General features: G+C 33.4%; 1 non-coding gene across 1 annotated transcript; it reads right to left on the reverse strand.

Annotated features, from left to right (window-relative positions):
- Nucleotides 1-907: 907 nt before the first annotated feature.
- On the reverse strand, nucleotides 908-1071 carry LOC141423497 (U1 spliceosomal RNA). Its single transcript, XR_012448363.1, has one exon. It is a non-coding gene; the product is annotated as a U1 spliceosomal RNA (small nuclear RNA).
- Nucleotides 1072-14169: the final 13098 nt, after the last annotated feature.

Raw genomic sequence — 14169 nt, forward strand, 5'->3', positions numbered from 1 at the left:
TAAAAATTTTCAGTAACAAATATATTGTCACCTTATATAAAAAATGTGAAGTAGTGGAATTAGGTATTTATGTACTCTCATCTAAGGCATTTTCTCACTTCTACCACAGACTCACAGCCCCTGATGTTCATGCCTCCCAAAGTTCAATCCCAGCATTAACCATCTTCAGTATGCCATGTCTGACAACATCCATATCAAATACTAAATGAGAAATATGAATTGTTTTTACCTTTGGGAGTGACAGAAAATCCAAGTTCTGGTGTTTCTAACACTGCCTGCAAATCAATATCATATGACTAGTGTCTGAAAGAGTATTCAAAAATGGGGAAATAAGACAAAAATCTGGTGACACATCACTGCAGTGCTGCATAATGGTAAAAACTATTGAAAATTATTTAGAGGGATATACTTAGTTTGATTCAACATTTACTATTTGATTAAACTCTCAGAAGTAATGAAGTTACAAGTTACCTTGTAGATTTTTGACTTGTAGAGTTATAAATAATTTCTATCCTATGGAACATTTTACTCTTAGAGGTTGTATTTCATTGTGTGGCAAACTATCAGTTGTCTAAAGTACCAGTAGCCTAGTTTCTCAGATTGAACTGAATTAATATTATCATTAACATATGATAGTAATGAAACATTATTAATGAATTAAATAAAAAATTGGCATGTGTTTGCCTCAGATCCATAATTTTAAACTATTTTAAAGTTATAATTGAATAATAGTTCCACAACTATGTAGATATCTGAGCCAAATTACAAACTTCCATGTTTGGAGGCCATTTTTCTTCAACCCATAAGTTTTCTAGGATGACATTAAGAAAAAAAAATGGAAACAAAGAAAATGATGAAGTCTATAAAGGGTGTGTTTTGTGTCCTACTTGTTTTTTTTGTTTTAATTCTGCGGAGAGCGCCAACACAGTCCCCTACTAGCACAAATTATGCAGTAGAGTTTCTCACATTTGGGGAAATCGCAAGGGTCAGCACATCCGGTGTGCAATGGATAAGCCTTGCCCTGGGAAAACCACCTTCGTGATCATGGTATCTCCCCTGCCAGGTAAGTATTGTGTGTTCCACTTGTATTTAGTTCATGCCTCAGCCTTGCAACGGCTCCATCTAGTATGCTTCTTCTCTTCTTCAGCACCCATCTAAATATTATCTCCTCTGAATCTTCCCTTATTCCCAGTCATATGCAACCAGAAAGAGTTGAATTCCTTCTACTTGCAATCTGGTGGTAATTTACTTACATGTCTATGGTATATGAAATGTCATTCATGCATCACACTCTCATTAAATTATTGCTTAACTGTGCAGAAATCTTGTCCTAGTCATTTCCGTTCAGTCAACTCTTCACCAATTGCCAAGAAGAGAATGTTTACAAACTGGAAGTATGCTGACAAAGAATACAGGAATCAATAGTATAAAAACAAGTTAAAATGGAAAAGATCAAATCATCAAATTTACACTTACACAAATAAGTCAACCCAACACAAAGAGAAGGTTGTGTTGGAAGGAAGTGAAATAGAAAATAAAACAAATGAATGGATACATAGGATCATTAAAATATTTCAGTTAGAGGAGCTGGCTTCTTTGGTATCTTTATGCCAAATCCTAAAGCTTTGTATTTGTGAAAGTAAAAAAATCTTTTATTTAAACAAATTATTTTAAATGTCTAAAATGTTACCTAAGACATTATGCTACATGTACAATATTTTTCTAACTTTTCTTGCAAATCTTAAAATGTGGGCAAACAAATAAACTTCTAAGTATCTAGTAAGATTTAGTCTGAGAATAACTTGTGGTTATGCTACATTTGGGAATATATGAAGAATTATACTTCTGAATTTATTTCCTAATATAGAATAAAACATGCACTTTTTCATCCTTCTCAAGGGAATATTTCAGGTTCACTGAAGAACTACTAGATAAAAGAAACAGACAAACTTTTTGTAGTTTTTTTCAAAGGAAATTTTAGTTTTGAAAGTACAAGGTTTTTTTTTTTTCAAGTTCATGTGAATTACATTCCTTTTCTGTGTTAGTTTCGACCTGTTCTTGTGTTGTGCCTTGGTTTTTTTCCCCCAGTCTTTTCTGCTTTCCTTTCATCTTTCTCCTTGTTAAGATGTGTTTTCTGTGCAGGGTTAGACCTGAAGATTTAAAAATTTTTTTCAGCTTTTCTTAAATCAAGTGTGGTTGCAATCAGGTAACTGGAGAGGTGAGGAGACCACAAAAAGGAGTAAAGGGAAGGCTATGTAGAAAGAACAAGGCAGGAACAGAGTGAAGGAGATAAAACTTTGCCAGTAATTAACACAGGGTGTCCTTTTCTCCTCAAGGACTGGGGAAATAGTGATTAGGGAAAAGACTCATAAGCTGCCTCTGAACTTCTTTTTGTTTATATATTTCTTTGCATGAAGATGTCTCCTTGCTTAGTGGGAAAAATTTCATTTAAACATTTGAATTCTGCTTTGGAAGTAATAATGACTTTGCTCCCAAATTTTAGAAATAAGTAGAGAGGAATAGAGGATTTATGGAAAATCCCACAGTGGGTTCCAATTAGGTAAATCTTGAGAAGTAACTGCTGTGATAGACACACAACTAGCTGTGAGTGTTTTAGGTTGAATGTACATCTTTGTTTCTTAGTTTTTCTTTTCTAATTTATATCCAGTAATCTTTAATGGTTTGATTTAATCCAGCCCTTTTTGTTTGCTTGTTCATTGAATTAGAGAAGAAAGTAATGCAGTTCAGCTTTGCTTTGTTTGCTGAATTCAAATACTGACCCATCAACCTTCCCTATTTTCTTAAATGCTGGTTGGTAAATCTGATTGTAGCAATTCTTCCAACTCCCCTCTTCAGAAGGTGTCAATTTAACTATTAATTAAAGATAAAGATTGTGATCCTTGTTTCACCTTGATAATCAGAGGTGCTCTGGGAGGTCTATTAAAAATGTTTTTCAGTGGGTTGATTAGGATAATATTAAGATAGGAAATTTTCAAATGGTATACTTAGAAATGGGTCAAGAGACAGAAGAAATATATTTATGATTTGAAGGAAACAAAAGAACTTTAATCAAGAGTTGTTTATCATGGTCTTGCCTGAATAATAATTTGGGATCTTTGTCAGCAATCAAATATATTTAATTCTATTTTTCTTAACTTTTGCATGTGTGTAGGAAATCTAACTCTGAAAAACTACTTGAAAACTACCATTATGTAATTTAATTAAGTCATATACTCTAAGAAACTGAAAGCAAAAATGAAAATAGAGAAGATTCAGGATCATTATAAAGTTGGTAATTAATGTAGAACCAATTTTTCTTCTCTTTCCCTGGGAAGGTAGTTGCAATTATTGTTAAAGTTAACTGCTTGTCCAAAAACGAAATAAGAAAAAAACAAACAACTCAATTAAAAAATGGGCAAAAGTCCTCAGTAGACATTTCTCAAAAGAAGATATACAAATGGCCAATAAGTATATATATATATATATATATATATATTCTTATCACTAATAATCAGGGGAACATGATTCAAAAGCACCGTGAGATATCACTTTACCCTAGTAGTCATGGCCTATATCACCTATAACCTAGAAGGTAACATCCACGCACAGGAAATCAATGTGAGTCAATGCCCTGTGTAGCTATCCTTATCTCAACCAGCAAAAACCCTTGTTCCTTCCTATTATTGCTTATACTCTCTCTACAACAAAATTAGAAATAAGGGCAAAATAGTTTCTTCTGGGTATTGGGGGGGAGAGGGAGGGGGCGGAGTGGGTGGTAAGGGAGGGGGTGGGGACAGGGGGGAGAAATGAACCAAGCCTTGTATGCACATATGAATAATAAAAGAAAAAGGAGAAAGAAAAAAAAAACCCAGTACTATCCAAAACCAAACAAACTTCAAGCAAACCAAAAAATATTCAAGATTGCCAATGTTTGGGAAATTCCATTTCTGAATATATACAGAAGAATTGAAAGCAGTACCTTGAAAAGATATTTGTGTATCTGTCAGTTGCAGCAGTTTTCTCAATAGCCAAAGGGAAACAATTCCGATGTGGGGTTGATGGATGAATGGGTAAGCAAAATGTGTGTATACAAACAATGGAACATAGTTAACCTTAAAGATGAATGAAATTCTGACATCATTCGACAACATGTATGAATCTTGCAAATATGCTAAATAAAACAATCTTGATACAAAAAAAAAAAAGACAAAAGATAACAAGTGCTGTTGTTGAGGACATGGTGAAAAGGAAACTCATATACACTGTCGGTAGGAGTGTAAATTAGTGCAGTTAGTATGAAAACTATATGTAAGTTTTCCTCAAAATTAAAAATAGAGATGAAAAAATGATCCAACAAGACCACTTCTGGGTATGTATTCAAAGGAAATGAAATTGAAGAGACACCTGTACTCCTTTGCTCATTCAGCACTACTCATAATAACCAAACAATAGAAGCAACCTAATTGTCTATCTACTGATGAATGAACAAATAAAATATGGTACATACACACAGTGGAATACTATTCAGCCATTAAAAGAATGAAACCCTCCCATTTGTAGTAACATAGACAGAACTGGATATCTTTATTCAAGTGAAATAATCCAGAAACAGAAAGTGAAGTACCACATGACCTCACCAACATGTGGAATGTAAAACTGCTGGTCTCATAGAAGTTGAGAGTAGAATAGTAGTTACTGAAACCTGGGGAGAGTAAGAGTCAGAGGAATGGAGAGAGGTTGGTCAATGCGTATTAAGTTACAGTTAGAAGGAAATTGTGTGCAGTTACACAGAAAGGTGGTTGTAAATTAATGTTCTCTACATTTCAAAAAGCTGGAAGAAAGGACTTTTAAAACTTTTCTCCATAAATAAATGATAAATGTTTGAGGAGATAAATGCACTTAACTTGATTTAAATAATAGATAATGTATATATGTATTGACTATTGTAGCTACCTCATCAATTAGAACAATTTATGTCTTTACATGTATCAATTAAAAATAGACTTAGAAAAGAGATTTACTCCCTTCTGTTTCTGCTCTGTAAGGATACAATGAGAAGCCTAGTGTTTTGCAAGCTGGAAGACAGCCCGTACTAGAACCAGACCACATTAGCAACCTGGTCTCAAGCTTCTAGGTTCTAGAACTATGAGAAATAAATTTCTGTTGTTTACAGGGTAAAAAAAGCATTCACCTTTCAATGATCCCTGGTAGCTCCATCCCTCATTAATATAGATAAAATAGATTCTTTGATCAGCCCTTGGAACATTTGTATCCTCAAGACACATGCCAAACTTCTGTGTTACGTGATGATGTGTTATGGTCCTGAGAAAGAGTCAGTCTCACCAGTTATGAGCTACTTTGTGAGAGTCGTTTTGTGGTGAATAATCCTAGTGGAAACTTTAGAACATGCAGCTCAGGATGTCTTTATTTTTATTACACTTTTCTGTGTATGGATAGGAATATGCATAGTAATAAAATCTTGTGGCTTGGAGTTAGGAGTATAGTTCAAGTTGTAGGGCATCTGCCTAGCAAGTGAGAGACTGAGTTCAATCCCCAGTATTGCCAAAAAATTTTTCTTAAATACTATTGTTTTGTAGGAAAAGAAATCCCTCCAAAAAAATCACTTTTTCTGTGTTCATAAGTAAAGAAATCTTAAGGAAAAAAAAAGATAGTTTTCATTTAGAGATAAGGGAAAAATTTAAAAATAAAATGTTGAATTTGCTGTTACTCTGATGAGTTTTCTATAAATTTCACATGCCAATAAAAGAGAAGGAGAAAATGGAGAGAATGAGACTTGTAAACCTTTCTTGTACTATAAAAAAAGACCCTCAAAAAATCTTACAGTTAAGTGGGAAAAAAACTGTTGATATTTGAAAAGCAAGAATAGTTACATGAGATTTATAAGTTATTTTAGTTCTATGTTCATTTATAGTTGTCTAACAGGATCATATATTTTCAACTGAGTTTAATTTCATGAAGAAAGTAATACAAATTTTAACAAAGTTCTTCATAGATTAGGGGCTTTAAGTTAGACACGTGTATGCCAAGGCTTCATGAATGCCAAGCATTTACTTTATGTGGGTATGCCTGCATCTTAATAGAAGATGATTAACCACAGATACTTGCCATAGTATTTTAAAAAAGTGTATATGTGGCATTTCTCTGCCTTCGCAGCTTCTGATTTTTATTTGTTTGCTTGATTATTTTCATAGCCTTCTCTATATTTTATTGTATTTATCTCTGCACTGGCTGAGATACACTCAATGAAAATTCCACAGTAAATTTAGCAATTTAAAAATAAAGTTATATTTTATTGTAACCACGAATATGTTGTCAAACAGTGGGTAAATCTGATCAGCTAACAAAGCCAAGGACTTCTTTCAATAGTTGCTTAGCTTCCTCAAACCTCCCTTATTTTGGAAAACAAATAAACAAATATGTCATCCTAATACTGTCTTTTGATTAACATAATTGGCTGGCAATTTTATGTTACTACCCTTACTGAATAGGAGTTGTAACTTGATATAAACCTGTATTAAGAGCCAATGCCTCTTTTGTTTTCATTTTTTTGTTTGTTTAAAAAAATTTTTTTTTAAATTTTTGTTGTGCACAGTGGGGGTATATTGTAGCATTTACAAATGTTCTTACAAATATCCAATGCATCTTACTTGAATTCACCCCCTCCATCCTTCTCCTTTATCCTCCACCCCCTCATTCTTGAAATAGTTTCAACAGGTATCTTTTTCTATTTACATACATGTATACATGTGTACACAGTACTTGCACCATATTCACCTTCCCACACCCTTTCCCCTTCCTTCCCCTTTCCCACTGGCACCAACCCCCCACCCCCTTTCCCAGGCTTGGAGAGTGGCTCAAGTGATAAGAGCTAATGCTGCTCTTATCACAGATCAACAGATCCTGAACTAGGAGCTGTTAAAAAGCCTTGACAGCAGCTTAGAGCTGCATTCTAAAAAAAAAGCTCAGTGATCATGTCATCCACCAAGAAACTCAAATGGGTTGTTTTAATCCAGAAGTCCTTGTTACCGGCCAGAAGTAGTTATCTTGTGTAATCTCAGCATCTGGAGGGATTCTGGAGGGATTCTGCTCACATTGCTTATTGAATTTTTATATCATATTGTTTTCTTTTCCCCCAAAAGAATTTTGAGTACTTTTTCTATCCCAAGAAATCTTCAGATGAATAAAAATCCTAAGGTATTCTTCCATAGGCTTATAACAAAATATTTATTTAGCTACATAAACAAAAACATATATTGTGAACTAAATGCACATTTTTTTTAGTGCAGTTATAAAACTTAACTATCCTATGGGCAATCTTTTCTATAAACCAATACCAGAACACATTGTGATTAAAAATATTGTATTGTTAACTTATTAACAATTATAATATTGCTAACTATTTTATTATATTGCTGACACATGTAAACTGAATGGGTATGTGTGTGCATGTACACACACTAATTTTATACATCACCATTAATACTGAAGTAATTGTTGAGAAGGCCTCATAATAAAATTATGTACTTCTAAATAACCAGCAAAATTATGAGAGTTTATTAGTAGCACATTGTCTACCAGAATCTTTCAGACTCTCTGCTCAGTCATTGTTTTTGACAAGTCTAAGCTAAATTGAATAAGTTTGTCTGTAATTTTCTTTACAAAATTCAAGTAACAGTCCAGCATTAGAAGAAAAGATTGATAAAGCAAGAATGATGAAATGTTGAAAATTCATTAAAAGTGGGTGAGGACACTTGGAGATTCATATGCTTGTTTATATTTCCAAAATAAGAATCTCCCCAATGACTAATTTCATACACTTTTAACTTCTTACTTTTAAGTAAAAATAGTTTTTGAAAACATGGAGAATATGCTTCCACTGCTGAACAGGCCTATAAACTATAAAAGGTAAAACATTCAGATACACTTAAGCTTGAACAATAAGCAAAATCAAGGTGTTCCAGGATAGTGTAATGGAGGTAGAATAAGGCTAAGTAATAGATAAATCAGAAAACAGTTAAATAAATTATAAATAACATATGGTGAATATTAGCATATTCTTTGAGTTTTTAAATTGCTCTGATATCTGATCTGTGTGACCATAGCTGGTTCCTGTGGACATCACCAAATACAAGACTCAATTTTTCTTTTATCCAGTTACTAAATTTCTCTAATGTTGTGTTGATTATAAAGTTCAAAAGGATCTTTAAAGCAAAAATGAAAAACTTTAAAAATTATTCTTATTTACCCCCTGAAAAAAAGTGGAGGTAATTTTTATAAAATATCCAAAGACAAAAATAATATTAAATCTTACTTGAGGAGTACTTATAAAAATAAAATTTTATTTCTTCAAGAAATGATTATTTTCTTTCAGAAAATTCACTCCATATTCAAATAATGTTTTTATTAAAAATTCATCCAAAGATAAACTATACAATTTCCTTATTTCACCAGTAATTAATATTATTTTTATCATGGAATTGAAATAAAGAAGCACACTTCTGCTGATTGAATAGTTTGCAATTTTATTCTCCCATTTTTGTAGCTTTGACACATTAACATACTGCTTTTCAGAAAATCAACACGTACAAATAATGCATCTCCTTTTTCTCTTCAAAACACTAAGGGAGTATTAACAATTGTCTGTAAATACATTTGGAACACAAACCCACTATATAATTTAATTATTACATTTGAGCCCTAAGAATATGCATTGAAGGAAAGATTATATTGTCATTAGCTAATCATATCAATTGTAGTCAATTGTAGCACCAATACTGTCACCATTGGAATTTATTTATTGAGGAAATTGTCAAATATAAAATGCATTTATTTGATGAGCTAAGACTGTAACAAGTATCACTCTATAAACAAATCTTGAATATAAGTAAGCAAGTCATAAAACTGATAAAGCATGTGTCATATCTAAAAACATGTTTTCTTTATATATTAAAAGGTTTTATATTTCTTAGAAGGAAGTTTCCTGCTGTTTTCTTAAATATCTTGTTAAGTATTCAAATAAATATCATTGTGAATGTTTTTAAAAGCAAAAGTTTTTGTACATTTTGAAAGTCAAGACAAAACAAAATGAACTGAGATACCTGTTCCCAAACTTGTCTCTTTCATAGTTCTCTTTCCAGCGTGGAAAATTGCTTTTCTTCCCTTTATGCCTTCACAGTGTCTTGATATGAAGACACAAGTAAATTCAGTATATATTCCATATTCTCCTGTGAGTCTATACACAAAATTAGCATACTATATATGCCTTTATTCACATAAAAATACCAGGAAGTCTTATTCATGTCATTTTGTACAGAATTACATAGTTTTATTGTTTCAACACTTTGAATAGTTTTCCTTTGTCAATAGACCCTTTCCCTTCACATTGAAAAGAAAATTTGAATTCTTTACCATAGTTGGCTGATAATCTGTACACTATGTTTCTTCCCTATTTATCTGATCTTATGTTATGCCATAAGATCTTCCACACCCATGCCCACTAAACTCCAAACACATCACCAGTCTTCCTATTTATTGAGTGTTTAAAATCAGTGTTTTGCCATCCTGATTCCATATTTAAGTTGCACATAATATTTTTAAATACTGTAATAGGTGAATGTCTTTTTTTATGATTTTAAATTTACTAGTGAACGAATGCTTTAAAATGTTGAGTTCAATTTTTTGACTTTTTATTTAAGAGTTATATTAGTTTTTTATTGCTGTCATAACAAATGGCCAATAAAAACATGGCTAAAGGGCTGTAGCTTTAGCACTTGCCTACCATGTGCAAGGCCCTAGGTTTGATAACCAGTACCAAGAAGAAGGAAAAAAAGACAGAAATTTAATGTTGGATCGCACAGAGTTAAAATCAAAGTATCACATGATCTGTGCTTTCTGGAGAAGCAGCGTTATCAGTAATATGCCCACATATATACATACCTATACATGCAATCACACAACTTTACCACTAGGATAGTCCTCAGTGAATGAGGCACAAAGCATTGTTGCTCTCATTTCATGTTATTTCTACTGTGGTACCACCTATCTGCACTTCCTGCACTACTTGGTCTCACTTCCACAGTGCAGCCAGGGATGGGGTTATGAGCCACTCTCCCAGTCAGCCACTGCCTTGAAAGCCATCATTAAGAAGTCCTTGAAGTAAATGAGGAAGCCAGTCTGTAATTAGCATGCGTCATTGATATCTACGTATCCCTGACCTTCACCATGGAGTTCAATTCACTACACAGTAGGAATGATCAGTTCTGAGCTCCACATCACAAATAGAGGGGGCCTGCATCCAAGTAACTTAGAAAGCTCTTTCTTGGTTCAATGAATACTATTTATTTATAGGTATTGGCAAAGGCATTACCAAATTCCTCACCTGGAACAGTCATCTATAGAACTGACCAAAAGTGCAGAGTAAATCAATATGATTAAAACACCCACTCACAATCACAACATTTCTTCTGTGACTTTTATTGACCTTCAGTTTTCCTTACTCCAGGGTTTAAATAGACCCAGACTGAGGGGGGTTTAGCTTAGAATAATGAACCTAATGGGCAAGAATCCTTTTGATAAGAAAAAATGTTCAAAATAAACCTGACAATAATGAATAATTAACCATCAATGTCTTATTTTGGTCAAGGTTTGTAAATAATGTTTGAATATGATGTAGATTGCTCTCGTCGATGGTAATTAATTTTTCTGTTGATTCTCTGACTGATTCTTCACAATGGGAGCTTTGAATAGAAAAGCACTTGCATGCCAGCATATTTGCCCAGCTGTGCTGTAATTGTCTTAAATGTGAGCTGATGGAAGAAAACACAAACAATGAGAGACTTTGTCCCCAACCCCAGACACTGAAAATGAGACCAGCCAAAACAAAAATGACATGGAGAGTGAAAACATAACCCATTCCAAACTGTGTATTTGGCTGTTAGTGTCTGAATGAGATATTCTGTCATAAAAATACACTGAGGCCAACTCTGGTGGCTCTAGGTTAAAGGTAGAAATAAAATTTTACAGAGAATTTTAAATGACCATACCTTTAATTTCTTCTGTGGTCTGGATTGTTTTCATGTTTATATTTTCTAATTAGATAAAAAAATTAAAGAAATGAAAAATGATTACAAAGTTTATTATATTAGATATAATAAAATTGTTGAGATTTTTAAAGGTGTAAGTTTATAAAAGGTATGGTTATTTTTCTTCTGCCATGCAACAAAAAGTACTGCTTACTTGACATGTTCAAAAACCCCCTTTCAGTGCTTTCAGGGTTATCTCCCTTTAATTCTTAACTCTCTCTGGCTGTGTATTAGAAGAAACCTGAGAATTAAAAGACAAAACAAAACAAAAATAAAAAGCTTGGCCTGTCTCTGTCCCTAATGATTCTGGCTTAATTGATCAGCCATGGAGCCTAGAGGCTGGCATTTAAAATCCCACCCCACCCCAGATGGTTGTTGTGGATAGCATGGGTTGAAAACCACGGCTACAATATTTGGAGAGTTGTTCTAAGTTTATCTTTATCTTGGCTGCCCTCCACATTGCTCCAAACCATTGGGCCTCTGCTTCTTATGTTGCTGGTTGTCTTAAATTTCAGAGTTGTCTCTTCTAATTGCCAAGCTTTCCTCAGCAGAATGGTGATATAGAGTATATTAGTGGCTTTCCATCTCTGTAATGAGCTCCCTGAAGCAACTCACTTTATACAAATAAAAGATTTCTTTAGCCCACAGGTCTTGTGGGGGGTTCATGGACATGTCACCTGCATCTGCTCAGTTTTCTTGAATATTGCCTAGAGACTGGCAAGTGGCCATGCCTGGAGCACATGTTGGGGGGATCAGTCACATCTTGAGCCAGGAAGTGAAGGAAGATGGATGGGGCCAAATCATATTTTTGTAACAATTCTTTAATGAGAACTACCAAAGAGTCTCACAGGAACTGCTTTTCATAGACATGACCCCCATAACCTAAAGACCTCCCAGGGTTCCATCTTCCAAAGTTTCTACCACATCCTAACAACACCACCTATGGACCAATTGCCTCACACATAAGCTTCTGGGTGTACACAAGCCATAATCAGACTGTAGCTTCTAGAAAGACCATTTTTCCTATCTCTTAGTTTCTAAAAATGGGATTACTGAGAATATCTAAGGGGAACTACACTGTAAAATGAAGAAAGCATGATCTATTCCCAGAGGAAAAGGAATGTATAAACTATTCAGACAGAATGTCTTCATGAGCAACTTGAGTTATAATTTTTGCTTATATGTGGTGACTCTATCCCTTTTCCATACCAAAGAAAGAAAGAGCCCTTTTCCAATCTCTAGAGCATAAACATCTGTTCCCCTCTTGAAATTGTAATCTCTATGATTACTGTGTTTCCGGGATTTATCCTCCTACCTCTCCTAAGGCTTTCCTTATGATACAAATTATAAAGAGCTCTATTGCTTCCTACTAGAGTAATTTCTAAACAAATAACTATTTTAGATGGTAGAATAGGAATTGCCATGGGTAGCAGACACTTAGAATACTGGTGCTTGAGTAGTATCCTTGTTTATGTTTTTCTCCATAAATATGTGAATAAGGGCAGTTCTGGGATGATATGATGATTATGAGGTCACTAAAACTCAAACTAATCCTTGCTTTCAATTCTCTGTTGCTTGGTGCATCTCAAAATTCCAGTTGTTATATACAACAGGATAAGGGAAAATATAAACATTTTCTGAAGTCAAACTAATAGCACTTCTATTTACATCTAATTTTTATGAATTTCATGACAGGATCACATCTACAATAAGGCAAGTTGAAAAATATAGTCATTATTCCAGATATTAAGTCTTCAGTGAAAAGAAAATGAGAGTTCTTTGAGGAGGAGGAGGATAGTTGGTATTAAGGTTTAGCATCTAGAGGTTTTTACCTGAAGGATTCAGAATAGCAGTATAAAGTAGGATTTAGAACTAAGGTAAGTAAAAGAGTTTAATGTAGGGTTTTTTAAAAAAAGAAGATGTAGAAGACTTATATAAGCTTTGACATGCTTATATAGAAGGAAAGCAAAGGAGTTAGAATAAAACAGCTGTGAAAAATAAGAACCAAGTGGTAGAATCACATTACCTGATCACAAGATGTACCACAAAGCTACAGTAATGAGACACTATGTTGTTGGTGAAAAAAAGAGCTGGATATAGACATCAACAAATCAGGATAGAGTTCAGAAAAATCCACACTCCTGTGGTCCTTTGAAAAAAATGCAAAAGCAGTTCAAGGAAAAAGGTTAGTTTCTTATATGAATGGTACTAAAAGCAACTGATACTCTAAATGTTTATATATATATATATATATATATGTATAATGCATATGCATACATATGAAATATATAGTTCAAGATATAGTTTACATTTTATATGAAAATTTACTTGAAATGGATAATCAACTTAAATGTTACTAAAGTAGAAGAATAAAACACACAAAATTTCATCTTATTTCCATATACCTTTCCTTCTCTCACTATTTCAGTATGTGTTTTCCATGCTTGTCATTAGTTTGCAAGTTTCTTGGGGACAAGAAAAGTTATTGCATGCTTCTCTCTTGTTCCAGTGGCTTACTTATATATTCCAGTGTTAATATTGATGATTAATACACACTCATTGTATGGTAAACGGATTTGCTTTGCATACTATTCTTCCCAAATAGTCCATATTTCTTTTTACAGATGTCAATTTTCTTCCAATTTAGGAATACTATAGATTGTAAAGAAGAAGTTAGCTGTTATGTTAGCGAACATTTAGCAGGAGAGCAGAAGGTAGAAGTTAGGTGTTAGTAAGGCATAATTTTAGCTCCCTGTATGAGTGTTAATTGAATGTTATTGCTAATATTACAAGTATAATAGTGTAGTCACTTGTTAAGTGTAGAAACAAAGTGATTATGGAAGTCAAAACAATGAATTAAAACAGGCAGGTAATGAAAGATCTTGTTAGTATGTTATAGTATTTTCACAGAGCTAAAATTGAATATGGAGAGACTACAATGATGAAACAAAAAATTTTTAGTGTTTAAGTTAACTTTCTATTCAACTCTTTCTATTCAAAGAGAACTTTGGAGTCAAAAGAAGAATACAATATTCAATACTTTGTGCATTTGTCCTCTTAAAGGTAA

This window comes from Castor canadensis, chromosome 5 (genome assembly GCF_047511655.1).
Source record: "Castor canadensis chromosome 5, mCasCan1.hap1v2, whole genome shotgun sequence".
Classification (NCBI taxonomy): domain Eukaryota; kingdom Metazoa; phylum Chordata; class Mammalia; order Rodentia; family Castoridae; genus Castor; species Castor canadensis.